This window comes from Amblyomma americanum, chromosome 6, assembly GCF_052857255.1.
Source record: "Amblyomma americanum isolate KBUSLIRL-KWMA chromosome 6, ASM5285725v1, whole genome shotgun sequence".
NCBI classification, from domain to species: Eukaryota; Metazoa; Arthropoda; class Arachnida; order Ixodida; family Ixodidae; genus Amblyomma; species Amblyomma americanum.
Window position 1 is genome coordinate 89,579,300 of NC_135502.1, and position 13,523 is coordinate 89,592,822.

At 44.2% G+C, this 13,523-nt stretch overlaps 1 protein-coding gene and 1 long non-coding RNA gene across 3 annotated transcripts in view; one reads left to right on the forward strand and one right to left on the reverse strand.

Annotated features, from left to right (window-relative positions):
• LOC144093834 (uncharacterized) overlaps positions 1 to 13,523 on the forward strand; it is a 229,270-nt gene that overhangs the window by 81,676 nt on the left and 134,071 nt on the right. For both annotated transcript variants that reach the window (XM_077627553.1, XM_077627554.1), the window contains one exon: positions 3,600 to 3,687. The gene's annotated coding sequence lies outside the window, so the exon portion shown is untranslated. The remainder of the gene's footprint in view (positions 1 to 3,599; positions 3,688 to 13,523) is intronic.
• Positions 1 to 13,523, reverse strand: part of LOC144093836 (uncharacterized) — a 40,410-nt gene that overhangs the window by 11,645 nt on the left and 15,242 nt on the right. The window lies entirely within an intron of this gene.

The following is a 13,523-nucleotide window of genomic DNA, read 5'->3' on the forward strand; positions in this document are numbered from 1 at the left end:
CGTTTTTATGGAGGAAAAACGCTAAGGCGCCCGTGTGCTGTGCGATGTCAGTGCACATTAAAGATCCCCAGATGGTCGAAATTATTCCGGAGCCCTCTTCTTCTTCTTCTCCTCAAGTAATATGGCACATATTACTTGAGGAGAAGAAGAAGAAGAGGGCTCCGGAGCCCTCCACTACGGCACCTCTTCTTCCTTTCTTCTTTCACTTCCTCCTTTATCTCTTCCCTTACGGCGCGGTTCAGGTGTCCAAAGATATATGAGACAGATACTGTGCCATTTCCTTTCCCCTTAAAACCAATTATATATATATATATATATATATATATATATATATATATATATATATATATATATATATATATATATATATATATATATATATATATATATATATATATATATATATATAAAGGCTGGTCCTCCAGCCGAAACGTCGTGAATTAAATCCTGTTATGTTTCTTCAATTTTTGGTGATTTTATATTATATTGACCAAATCAGCTGCCAGAAATCACTTTTGATATATATATATATATATATATATATATATATATATATATATATATATATATATATATATATATATATATATATATATATATATATATATATATTTCAAACATTTTGTAAATCGAATTCTACTGGGGAAGTAAAAATGCGGGATTCAATATAGTTTAGTTTTTTTTTTCTCACTCTTTTATAATAGGAGCAAAAGAATGCCATTGAAAGTGTCTGGCAGGCAGACGCAGTATATTCGCTGTTGCTTACTTCATGTCTTCAATAGTCAATGCGCTTGGCTACAATTGCTTAGCACGTAAGGGCTAACGAGCAAATCCTTACGAATTTATGACTGGTTGGTTTTGTTTTCTGCCAAGTAACTGATTTGCTACTGCTGACTGTAACACTTGATCGTGAAACAAAATACAGTGTTTATGGATATGCTGAAATATCTATGTAAACAAACCTGAAGTAATGTTGGAACACTATGGCAAAAAAGGAAAAGTTTGCAATTGGCACTGAAGTGCTGGAAGTATTGTACAAGCACTCGGAATCAAAGTGCCAACGGTGTATTCGGATCATGAGAGGGAAGTTAACAGGAAAATAAAAATAAGAGGGAGGGCATCCGGCAGGCAAGCCGAAGTTATGGGCATTTCAACATTAACAACCCAGAAAAAAAAGGTACATAACCAAAGTACCCTGATAGTACCTTTTAATGAAGCAGAAACTGTAATAAGTGCAGCGAGCAGTAAAAAATAAAACGATCAGTTCAACGTCAGTGTGCCACTAGCCGACTGGAATACAGTAACAAGAGACAAAAATAGCAGCTTGGAATATTGAACAAAATATAGTTGATTATATTCTTACGGAAAGAAAAATGGGCTTGTTAAGGACTTAAGAGATAAGCAGGGGCAAGTAGAAGAAAGAGAATAAATACCTGGGAAAGGCAAACGTATTTGAAACTGACAGTCAGGTGGACTGGAAAATCCGGAGGGATAAATTGTTCGCGACGGGCATATGGCAAGCCTTATCGGAGAACACTGGCAGAAACTTTTGTCCTTAAGTGGGTACAGCTGCACGTTGACGATGACGATGGCGATTTTCAGCTCTTGAGGACCTACCTTTCGTCGAATAAACCAGAGCAGAGAAAAGAGAAAGCATCTCGAGCAGTATTATCCACAAAGCTGGAGAAGTATGAACAACAACTTATGTTCGCGGATTACTAATCACCGTCGGAGGTTTCGAATTTTCGGCTCGTTTTCTCTTTCCTCTCTCTATTTAGAAAATATGTGGCTGATATTAGCGCCGCACGAGCAGAAGTGAAAATAAGTGCTTTAAACGTTTCGATTTAGTGTGATTCGAACTGAGTCCCACGGCCCGGAATTCAATAAATTTTTTCCACTCATTTGTCCATAAAATATATGCTTACTAATCCATGATGCTTAAGTGGAACAGCATGTATATTTTTCCGAAACGAGACATCATCATTACAGATATGGTTTCTACGCGACTTTAAGTCAGACATGGCACCTACACTCAGGCATGGCATCTCTTCTTTAAGTGGATGCAAAAAAAATTCGCTATTTTCGCCGATATTTTTAGCGACATTCGGCTGCTGTGTTGCCTTTCTTTTTCTGCTATTCATTCCTCGAAAAATATATGTATTTTCGTGTAGCTGGCCAGTCAGGTATCCGTTGGCTGATGGATGATGCATGCAGTACAACACATTCCATATTTTGAAGAGACATGCAGTACAACTGTCACCACTTAAGTTTTAGAAAACGTGGCAGTATAATAAGCAACTCCTATATTCCAAACATATCAACTATCACCAACATGTCCGCGACAAATATTTTTTTGTGTGTGTGTGAAAGTAAATATGCTTAGTCGTCAGTCTAAATATGCAACGAAAAATGCAGGACATTTCCGTACTAGAACAGCGTGCATTGTGCAACACGCTTGCCACTGAAAAATACAGTATAGCGGCTCGTATAAGCTGCTATGAGCAGCTCATACGAGCTGCTCTAGTGCCCATATGAGCACGAGAGTAAACAGTGCTTTGGCTGGGCGCAATTTGCCGAAAGAAGTTTTCAGATTTAGCAAGCAGGAATGACGCAATTTATCTCGAAATTAATTGTAATATATTTTATTTGAAAACGTTGATGTCATCAGATTATTATCAAAGTTCGGTGGAAACTTAAGTGTGGTGCGCTGATGGTCTTTACTCCTGGTGTGTAATGGTATTACATCTGCAGTCAAGATACTACCTTTGAAAACACTGAAGCACTGAAACCCATTTAGCAGTTGATTTCATGTGTCACGTTTGTGTGGCCCAGGTGAGATAACATAGCCCTATACCCGGAGTGGGCGTTTTCTTCCCAGTGCTTGTCAACAAAGGTCTTTGAACATGTAGTGTTGAAGAGAGCTGCTGATTTCTGGTAAGGTTCTTCGCTCAAACTGTGATTACGAGAAAGCTGCATCAGATAGGTAGCATATGCTCTACGGTAATTGAGGTTACATCTTATTAAACGGTAGGTATCGATCACTTCCATCAAGAATTGAGTTCTTTTCGGTATGACAAATGACTTTGGCTCTATAGCTTCAATAACCGTACACAGTACAACTTTCTACGTGCTTGAAGTACTGTACATATGTACAAAATTACTGGTGCTCGTACCCGGTGTCATCAGTGTTGCGGAAATTATTCAGCCTCTACCTTGCGCCTATGAGGGCGCCAGGCCCGTCCATTATAGAAGCGCCTGTTTAACTAACTTAGCCCTCGGGGCATGAACTTGTCTACGAGAAAAATCACATTTGTCAACTGCATCAAAATCACTCTTAGTATCGCGTTTTTTGTTTTAATTTGGTGCGTATCCTGCTTAGAGAGCATTAATCTGTAGGCTGCACGCTGCTTTTGGGCACTGTAAATTGAACAAATAAAAGTATTTTTATAGCGTTTTGTGCAGTTAAAACAGCGCCACGGTGCTACGACACTGGAGGAGAATAATGATAAAAACGATAATGATTTCATGGAATAACATTGCGTTAAGAATGTTTTATTTAGAGCTGCAATGAAGCCTTCATTTTCGTATTGTTTTTATAGCCCTGACAAGAGCACCGTCAATCCTGGGAAAGCCCGGAACGGGCAAGCGATCGCCGACAATGTAACAGCCGTGGCCAGTGCCATCCACGTAAGTGAATTATTTCTGATTTTTATTTATTTTTTCCTTTACTGCTGCTAGTAAAACATTGCCTTATCATAGCAGACTCCCTTCTAGCCATAATATTCATGCACACTCGTTCGTCACATTACCACCAACAGTTCTTCACTTCCATTACCGACCACCCCACACACGTATATTGCACGTTTTCTTAACGAATACGGGAGTTATCGAGAAGCAATTTCTCTCGAGTGAGCTATCAGCATTGCGGTCACTTTCCTATTTTATCCAATTATATGCCTCTAAAGGAGGTTATATGAAACATTCAAACCATGCATCCTTAATTTAAAAACTTCGTGCCATACAAAGTCATTTTCTTTCGGTGCATCTTTTCCAGGGTCCTGTAGACCATTTCTGGTGCTTGTACGCAATGTCACACTCAATGCTTGTAGCTCTCTGCTAGCTTTCAAAAATAGTTTCAGGTATATGTTCAAGCTCAGCCTATTAACAGCGTTAAAATGGTCGCAATAGTTATCTTTTACAAAAAATAAAAGATACAACACAGCAGCCAGCTGGTGAAGCATCTCATGATAGGAAACTGCGCTATGGGACAGTGCAGAGAGAGGTGAAGACAGTACAAGACAGGCGCTTGTACTGTCTTCATTCCTCCTCTCTCCTGTATTGTAACGCAGTTTCCTTTCGTTAGCAGACACATCACCCGCTTACAAGCTATAGTAACGTTTACTCTTGAGATTTTTTTTTTTAACCTTGTGGCGAAACCTTATGTATGGTAGCCTGATCGAAATTATTTATTCTCTTTGTTAACCTACTGCGAACCGGTCTGTCCTTTAGCACAGAGCCTTCACTCTAGAAGTCCTTCGCACAGATGCAGGCAGCTGTAACGTAACCTCAACATCAGACGCGCTATTAAATGTCAGTGGTCCGCTAAAGCATATACACATGCCGATATTGCGTTTACATAGTGCGCATGAGATAATTACTTTTAGTAGTCACGGTTCCCGCCTATGGACATGCTGATCGTTCTTGTAGCTTACTATAGTCAGAAATCCTGGACAAAAGCATTTCTCAATGGGAAAGAGTTTATGTAAGTATTCTTTTTTTCATATATGGTAATATTTCACTATAAGAGAGAATATATGCGCCGATCTCCCCATTGGTTTTCTATGGCAGTCTGAGCTGTTCGATGCGAGCGCCGTAAAAACTTTTAAAAGAAAGATTTTGCTGCGCTTCTGAAGAATGGGCCATTACTTTCAGTATTTATACGTGACGGCACCTTACAATATTCCAATATTGAAACTTTTTGTCCAAGAATGCTGGATATGATGAAAACACACGAGGGACTATCACCTGGAAAACGGCTCTTCCTCGCGTAGATCGGATCTTTCAATGCATTACGCGTTATTAACAGACTGAAATAAAATATAGGGTGCATCGCTGTCGCGAATGCAGGGGCGTTTTTCTTCTAGGTAGTAACCACGCCACAGGCAGTCTTGCGGAGTACCATTGAGCACGCTCACTTGAATGGGCGGCGGATATTCGGCAAAAACAGAAACGCCAAAGTCGCCTTCCAAAAGTCGTTGGAGAAGTACAGTAAAGAACACATTCAGCCCCTGCTCCCTTCCCACCCGGACCAAACAAAAAAGTACATACACGTACGGTGACTCACTTGTACACTTTTTAAAGTGCGCGTCCTCGCCGCTGCCGCTTCACTCGAACCGGAGACACCGTCATCCATTCGACCGCGCACGCCGCCCGGCGTGCCTCGTCGAGGTTCTCAGTTGCCGGGACTCCGGCGAGACGGGTCACGTGACGGGAGCGGTCCAGTGAGCGCCCCGCGCGTACCAGGCAATTTTCTGCCCGCGCGACGATGCCAGAGAGAGCGAAGACCGGGCGGGAAAAACAACCGGTGGCCACCGGGCGGGAATATAATCTGCCGCACTACCTTGGCGGGGGCTTTGCGCCCCTATCTTGCACATTTCGCTCACAAAGGAAATCGTGCTCGGGTAGTCAGCGTCGCTGCGGAGATGGCTTGCGCGACGGCGCAGCACGCGAGTCGGATTACGCGAGGTAAGCGCGTTGCCTTGCAAGGTTCAGCTTCGCTGAAGGAGCTGTTCGGAGGAAAGTTGTCTGGCAAGCGAAATAGAGGTTGGCGTGCGTCGGCGTATTTCTCTCTCGCGATCTTTTTTTTTTTTTTGTCGTTCGACTGCGTTTACTTATACTGTGTCCTTTATTGCTCCCCCGCAAAAATTGGGTCGGTAACCCGGTGAAGTGATGTCATCCGGTAACTAGGAACATAGGGATTAATTAGAGCTCGCGTGATTGCAATAATAAATTTGGCGTCTGGAGACACACGCTGAGATTCGCTTATCGGTGAAATGCTCGTCTGGCACACTGTGCGTGCACACAACAGTGCAACGACAAAAAAAAAAAAGCCTGCTTTGTAAAGAAAGTAACGCAAACTCTACGCGTATCACTGGATGACTGGAGGCTTCTCGGCCTTTCTTTGGAACCGTCCTTTTTTCGCCCTCTGTTTTGTTTTTTTTTTCGTTTTTGTTCTTTGTTCTAACCCTTTTTTTAATGAGTGCTGGGCTGTCTTTAGCAATAAACTTGCATGAGCCAACTTTATTTCGAGTTCTTTACGATGAAGCCAACAACCCATGGCAAGACAGGGAAAGGGTGTTACCGACACCTGACAAAAGCCCGTTAAAACATTTTTGCTGGCTAGTCGGTTCATGCTCAGCTGTGAAAGGCACAACGCAAGACGACACAGGCTACAGAAGAAGCGAAATGAAACGAAGGAGCTGTGTCCCGTCCACTTCGTTTCTTTGGATATCTGAGCCTTCTCGCTCTGTAACTTTCACAGAAAAGCGTGACCCCCCCTAAGAAACATGACGACAAAACAGCTGCAACTTCAAAAAAAAAAAAAAAAAACTTGTGGTGATGCGAGTAAACCTCGACCCATATATTTACACAGAAAAAGATGCACAGCTCAAATGGCACAAGTCATAAAATTCGCAGAAAATGCAAAGAAGTCGATGTATTAGTTTGGTCTCCTTTTGTTGGTTTGACGAATTTCGCTTAGTTGCTTGCAGCCACAGTGCGAATTGGTGTAGATACGGAATCGTCCCTGTCGCTTTTTCACGCGTGTTCTTAATTTTTGTTTTCCTGGACATTGTGTTTTGCTGTTGCAGGTAGAAAGAAGTGGAGTAGTTAGCTGTAAACACGCATGCATAATTGTAATAAGCTTATGATGTAAAGGTTTCCTGCACTGAATTCAATATAGAACTGCATGCGCTCTACGTAATGGAAGAAGCTGTGCTCTCGAACTTCTGTTAATTTCGATCACGCTCATTTCTGGCACTGTTTACTGCACGGGGGCAATGGAAATGAACAAGGTTGTTAAGGATGCTAAACAATTAATGACTATTCTGATTAAGCCTGAAATTTGACTCGTGATTATGCTGCATCGTAAAACAGCGCTTACAGCTCGTATTGTACTCATCTACAGCAGTTTTTTTTTTATTAATGGCATCCCTATGCAGATAATTTATGCTGTGCGTGTCACGTGGCTGGACGATCTCGTAATCAGTCTAAGAGCTGCCCAAGAAAAAATAAAAGAATGCGATTTTGAACAAATGAGCCTGGCATCCGGGTCCTCTTTCTGGATCTGTCCTAAACAATAAGCTGCATTGTTCCTGTGTCTGCGTCTCTACAACAATGTCATCTCTCGGACCTCAGAAACAGTGCAGTGAAGCTTTTCTAATCGTTGAAGCCTTTCTATCCGTGATGCAGAGCTTACCGAGACAAGTTTTCGGCTAGGTGGCCATGAAACGAGCCATTGCGGCGAAGCAGGCCTTGTCATTTATCTCTTCACTTACTAGTAAACTCTGACAGAAGACCTACGAATAAATATGTTGAAATGTCTCAACGCCTTGTGTGCAGAGGCATCCCGAAAAAAAGTATTATTCCTAATTAAGCTTGATTGAACAAAAAGACATTACATACATAGAATGTCGAATCGTCGGCCCTAACGTATTTTTTTCTATAGATGCAGCTGCTCATCGCATAAAATAATTCGTGGGATGGTGTATTCACGTAACTAATCTGGTTTAGTTACCCAAGGGCTTTTGCTGTGCTGAAATGCCCGTAGATGCCTTTGTAGGAACGATGGATGCCGTGACACTTTGGTTAGGCTTCACAGTTATGATGTGTTTTTGTACGTATGTGTACATAATATAAGCTGATATTCTTCACACAAGTGTGGCGTAACTAAGCTAGTTTAGTTACCCAGGGGCTTTTGCTGTGCTGAAATGCCCGTAGAGGCCTTTGTAGGAACGATAGATGCCATCACACTTTGGTTAGGCTTCACACTTATGACGTGCTTTTGTATGTATGTGTACATAATATAAACTGATGTTCTTCACACAAGTGCGGCGGTGCTTCTGTACTTGCTTTGCACTACGAAAAAGATCTCTAGGGTTAAAATACCTTTGTTGAACGCCGGGCCACATTATCTCGCACACGCTTTTAATCACGTTCACCGAGCCATATTATCTCGACAGTAATAACTCGGAATATTATTAAACTGCGGTTTCGCGCTCGTAAATTTCTGGTTTATGTCAAAGTAGTTAAACATAACTAATTTATAAACAATCTCAAAACTAGAAAAACACCCTGCACGCCCATCCCCTGGTTATATCGCCCTGCAGCACATATCGCGAGAGTATCATCCACCGAAAAGAATCCGCCCTTACGAAGGGTCAAAGGGGTTGGGTTCACTTAAACGGCTGCCCGACTCGCTCGAGGGGCGGGACCAGTCGCGAGCTGTGCCCAGCTAGCAGCAACTGGTTTTCTTCCTTTTCTCTCTGGACGGCGCTCATTATGTCCTCGTTACACCGACTGTTGCCCCCTCCCCTTTCTGTGTACGCGATGTAGCAATGCGCTCCGCTCCGAGTTATGCGTGCATGCGCGTCAAAGTGCATGTGCTCGCCGCGATCGTGCGTCCCCGAGCCGATCATGTCGAAGGGGAAATGGAATGTCGCTGGCGCCACACGGCCGTCTTCCGATAGGTGGCTTATAATTATACCCGGCTCTCCCACTAATCACGCATTCACGGGTTCTGTGTCTGAGGGGATTCTGAGCGCGGGCACCGATTAAAACGCGTTTGAAGCAGTAAATATGCGACGCCTTCCCTTTGATGTAGCAACTTGGCTTGACTTCTTTGCTTCTTCTCTTTTCTTCTTTCTGCCCGTTTGAAGGTGCGGTTGCACCTGCTGGTTTTGGTTAGGCTGGTATGTTGTTCTCAGCGGCCCTGGTATTATTAACCCGCGCTGGGGTCGCTTTCGTCGAACTATTTGAAATGTCATTCGCTGATTTTTTTTTTTGCTTTCTTTTCCTTTGCTTTTTTCGCCACCCTATTTATTCCGCTCTTCAAGTTTAGTCGTTGCGGCTACGTATAGGCAAACAGGTTGTGTACAGTGTGTAGAGACCGTGACCCCTTACTGGCCTCGCCTGTGTGTTGCGGGGTGTCTAACCTCGAGCAATTAGCCACTCTATTTCTGCGGGAGTTTCCTAATACTCGTGGTTAAACGCCACGGAGTGCTTTTAAGAGCCGGCGCATTATTCTGCTGGTGCTTTGAACCAGAGAAGATCCAATTATATTCTTCGCGTCTTTGTGAGGCGTGTATCTCTTCGCATAATGTAGTATAACCTGCCAGCTCTAAAACGGCGTGATTAAACCTTTCATGGTTTGGTCATGGTTTGGATCGAAAGAAAAACAAAATATAGCGTTTTGAAGAAAACACTCAACATTTTATGGCAAAGACCTGACTTACGAATAGTGTAAAATGAAACCTTTTAAAATGCCGCTCATAATTATAGCATGACATAGATATGTTCTTTAGGATATTTAACTCGCGAGCCATGAATAAAAAAAACATTGAACATCATCTAGCGGCGTAAAAAAAAATCGCGTTACTTCTTGAAGGTTAAATTTGAAGACACATTTTCTGAAGCGCCTATCACCGCAGGCGACAGCTGAGTGCGCTTCTCTCCTCTTCGGATGCGTGTGCATTCTCTTTCAGGCTGCTCAGCTTCATGAACTGCCATTCAGGCAGACACTTTCATATTCACCCGAAGCTGTGACGTTGATGTGAACGAGGTGGTGGGATCGAATTCTGGCTGCGACGCCTGCATTATTCTGGTCGGGGCGAAGTGTAAGTGCTCTCTAAACACGAATCACTAATCTATATAGGAGTTAAAAAAAGGAGAAGTCTGTCCTGTATACTACCCAACTGCGGAGTGGATTTAGACCACTAATTTACAGAATGCTTACTGCTGGCAACGGAGGCACATTCCCCCTGTAAAGCATATAGTAACTGCTTGCAGTTAGGTCTAGTAACTCGGGTAAGCTCGGTTAAAAGGGCTCTAATAAAGTTGCAGTATGCCAGGGATGTTAGAGCACGCCGCTTCACGAATAGTGTCCATCAAGAAATGTTTTAATGCGCTTTCTGGAAGCTAAGTTATCTGTGGTCAATATTTGAATTTCAGCGTCTTCGCGCCTTTCCCTCTCCTCTCGTCACTGTTAACACCCTAGAAGATCGGCGCTCCTCCGCCGGCCCCACCTCCGGGGGAGAGCTTCCAGACCCGCCGGAGCTACGCGGCTCATTGGCTGCAGCCTTGGTAGCTGCCTGACGTCTGAAAGAATCTGACCAATAGCGATCTTTCAACATGTATACGTAGATGCGAGCGACGGAGGAGGGTGCGAGCATGAAAAAGTCGTCGGGAAGGGCTCGCCAACTTTCGCGCGTGATTGTGGGCTCTCTGCTGTGTGTAGAAGTCTGTTGTTTGGCTCAGGTTTTCATGACAACACAGTGGAGTGATTGAGCGAGTCCATATCGTCTCCTGGAAAGGTGTTTCAGAGCCCCTTTAAGGTCGGAGGAGCGTCGCGCTTGCCGCGCGACAAGTTGCTCGGGAAGGGCAACATGGTTCGCACAATCCAAACGGGTGGCTGTAACAGAAGCAGCCACCTACCAGCGCAGTTGCGTAGCCACTGCACTAGTAGTGGTATGAGGACTCGCCGCCGTCTATGAATGTTGAGTACAGAATGACCACTTCTGCGTATGTGGGCATTTACCCTCTAACGACATCGCGACATGCCCTTAAGGCGGAGCTTAACGTGTCCCCTCCAATTGAAGAATGCACAGCTGCTTTGGCACGTCTACTCGGTTTAACTACGTTAAAACTACCATTTTTTTCGTCAGCGGCAGGACAGTTTCAGAACGCAACGAAAAAAGGTTTGAAAGGCACTCGAACGACGACTTCACTGTGTTTGTAAAGCCTTCGTTCGGACCTATACTCGATAGCTGCTCCAAGGTTTTTAAAAAGGCCGTCAAAATTCAATTTCATTTTATTTCATTTATTTTACCCTCAGGGCTTTCGCATTACAGAGGGGTGGGGCAGTGAGAAAACAATACATAGATCAAAAAGAGAGCCGTTTTTTTTCGGGGGGGGGGGGGGGGGGTTCTTCTGGCACAAGAGGTACCACTTCGCAATAGCGTTGAGTGAAATATCACTGCTAATATCTCGTAATTCGTGAACTGGCACTGCACGGCCGTCGTGTCTACTTGGCCGAAATGCCTGCGGATATTATTACTTTGGTGCCAAAGTAATAATACCCGCAGACGTGTTAGCAAGGCAAGAAACGCTATAATCAGTTGTGTTAAGACGGATACTTCAAGTTGATACACCGTACAGTAAGAACGAGCCCGTACGCGGCCGGTGTGAGACGAACTATAACGAAGCTATGCTGACAGTCAGTGCGGTGTAGTGTACGATGTGCCACTATCGTGTGGGAAAATGTGTGTCGGGCAAACGGGGCGCGATATGAACACTAGATTGAGCGAGCGCGCCAGGCTGCTAAAAACGGGCACAGGCAGGAATCTAGCCGTACACTGCAGGAATTGCCATTCAGAAAACTACACCCCCTCCTGCGCAGTATGCGCATCCAAAAGAAATACGAAATGAAAAAAAAGCAAGGGAAATCTTCAAAGCGCTAATCATTCAGCGGAGAGGTCAGAGTTGCGTCAGCAAACCATGCGTCACCCTTACAAAAATTACTTCAGACAGTCTATAGACTGTCCATAGACTTTCGTCTATAAAGTCTATAGACCGGCTATAGATAAATCCTAGAGAATATCCTAAAGACAATACAAATCCTATAGACATTCTATAGACAATCTATAGATTTATGGCCATACACTTTCACTAGACGTGTGTCTATAGGCGGTCTGTAGACTCTGAATAGACAAAAGGAAATAACTATAGGAAGGCAATAGAGTGTAAAGAAGTCTATATACTGTCTATCGACCACAGTTATAAGGGCATACTGCTTTAGAAAGAAATAGGTTATCTGTCCTTTTGATTTGGGCAAAGCACCTTCAATTATCGCACTTTCTCTATCGGTGTCGTCTATAGTGTTTTGTGTTTTTGTTGTTTAGATGTTTTTGCAGCTCTATATTTCGCTTCTGGCGGAATAAAAACAAGTTGGTAGTCAGCGCGTTGTGCCGTCCTGTTCTTTCTCCTGCCATGTTTTTGCGCCTTTTTTACTTCTTAAGATCTAATTAGCCTGGTACGCGTACCAGTATCCCTTTGTTTACAACAGCCCGCCGCCAAATGTCATGTCTAGTTGCGCTAAGACAGAGGAAACAAGGTTTGCATTGTATAGCTATCGGTTAACATAAAGTACATAAATGTATATACCTATGTACCTCAGCAGGATTAGGCTCCGACCGCGCCGGTAGCATCCAAACAGTGAACGCTCGCAATGTCTCAAATGCTTCTTCGCCGTGGCTGCCTGCCTGCTTCGAGGGATCCCACAAGAAGCAGTGCCACGCGTCCTCCGTGAGCATCTCCGACAGCTGCCGTTTACGGGACGAGTTGGGTACGTTCGAGCTTTTGCGGCCTCTTTTTTTTTCTTTTTTCCTCCCTCTCAGCGGCTTGTTCGACTCTAGAGAGGAGGTAGTGAGTATATTATCTGCGGCAAGCGACAGGGACAACTCACAAGAGGAGGAGGAATAAGAGGGACGGAGCCAGTTTGCGTAAGGCTCGGCAGTGACACACAGCGCCACGGAGTCTGCGGGCGTGATGGATATCTCGCGTGTCGTCCCGCTTAGCTATTAACTTTCCTTTCTTTCTTTTCTTCCCCGGTCCCACGTCGACGCCCCCTGGCGCGCAGAACCGGAAGCTGCTGCTCCGCCGAGAAGTCGCGCTGGCTCTTTGTACACCACGTGGCTTACGCACGCGGAGAAGTTAACGGCCCGGCTTGCTTTCTGGCGGTCTCTCCGTCTCCGAATGCCAGATGCGAGCGCGTTTGCAATTGAAACTAACTAGCGTCTTTTCATTTTCAACCCCCTTTTTCCCGGACTTCAAACTGCCCCGTGAAAGAATCTGCCTTTAAATACCTGAGGGTGTCCATGTTCTCCATCCTTGGGCAAGGCAAAGTGATCGAACTCTTAGCACACTTTCCTATGGAGAGCCTGTCGAAACGGGCGCATGATAGAACCAGCTAGAACATGTTAGGTTAATATAATCAAATAACTTAACCCATTATCACGGCGGTGGCGAGCGTGCAGTATCACTTGAGAAAACCAGGACTCTATCTCACTGAATTCGCTCGGCGTCGTTTTGACGGGCCAGGCCGTGAAGCAGTATGGAGAATCGATCGTCGATAAAATGCCGGGCCCCTGCAGCCCATGTCTTTTGGAAGTTCCTATCTCGTTTGTGGTAACCAATTCAGACTAAGACATTTTATACTGAGCCGCGTCCCTGCGGCACAGTTCACGCGC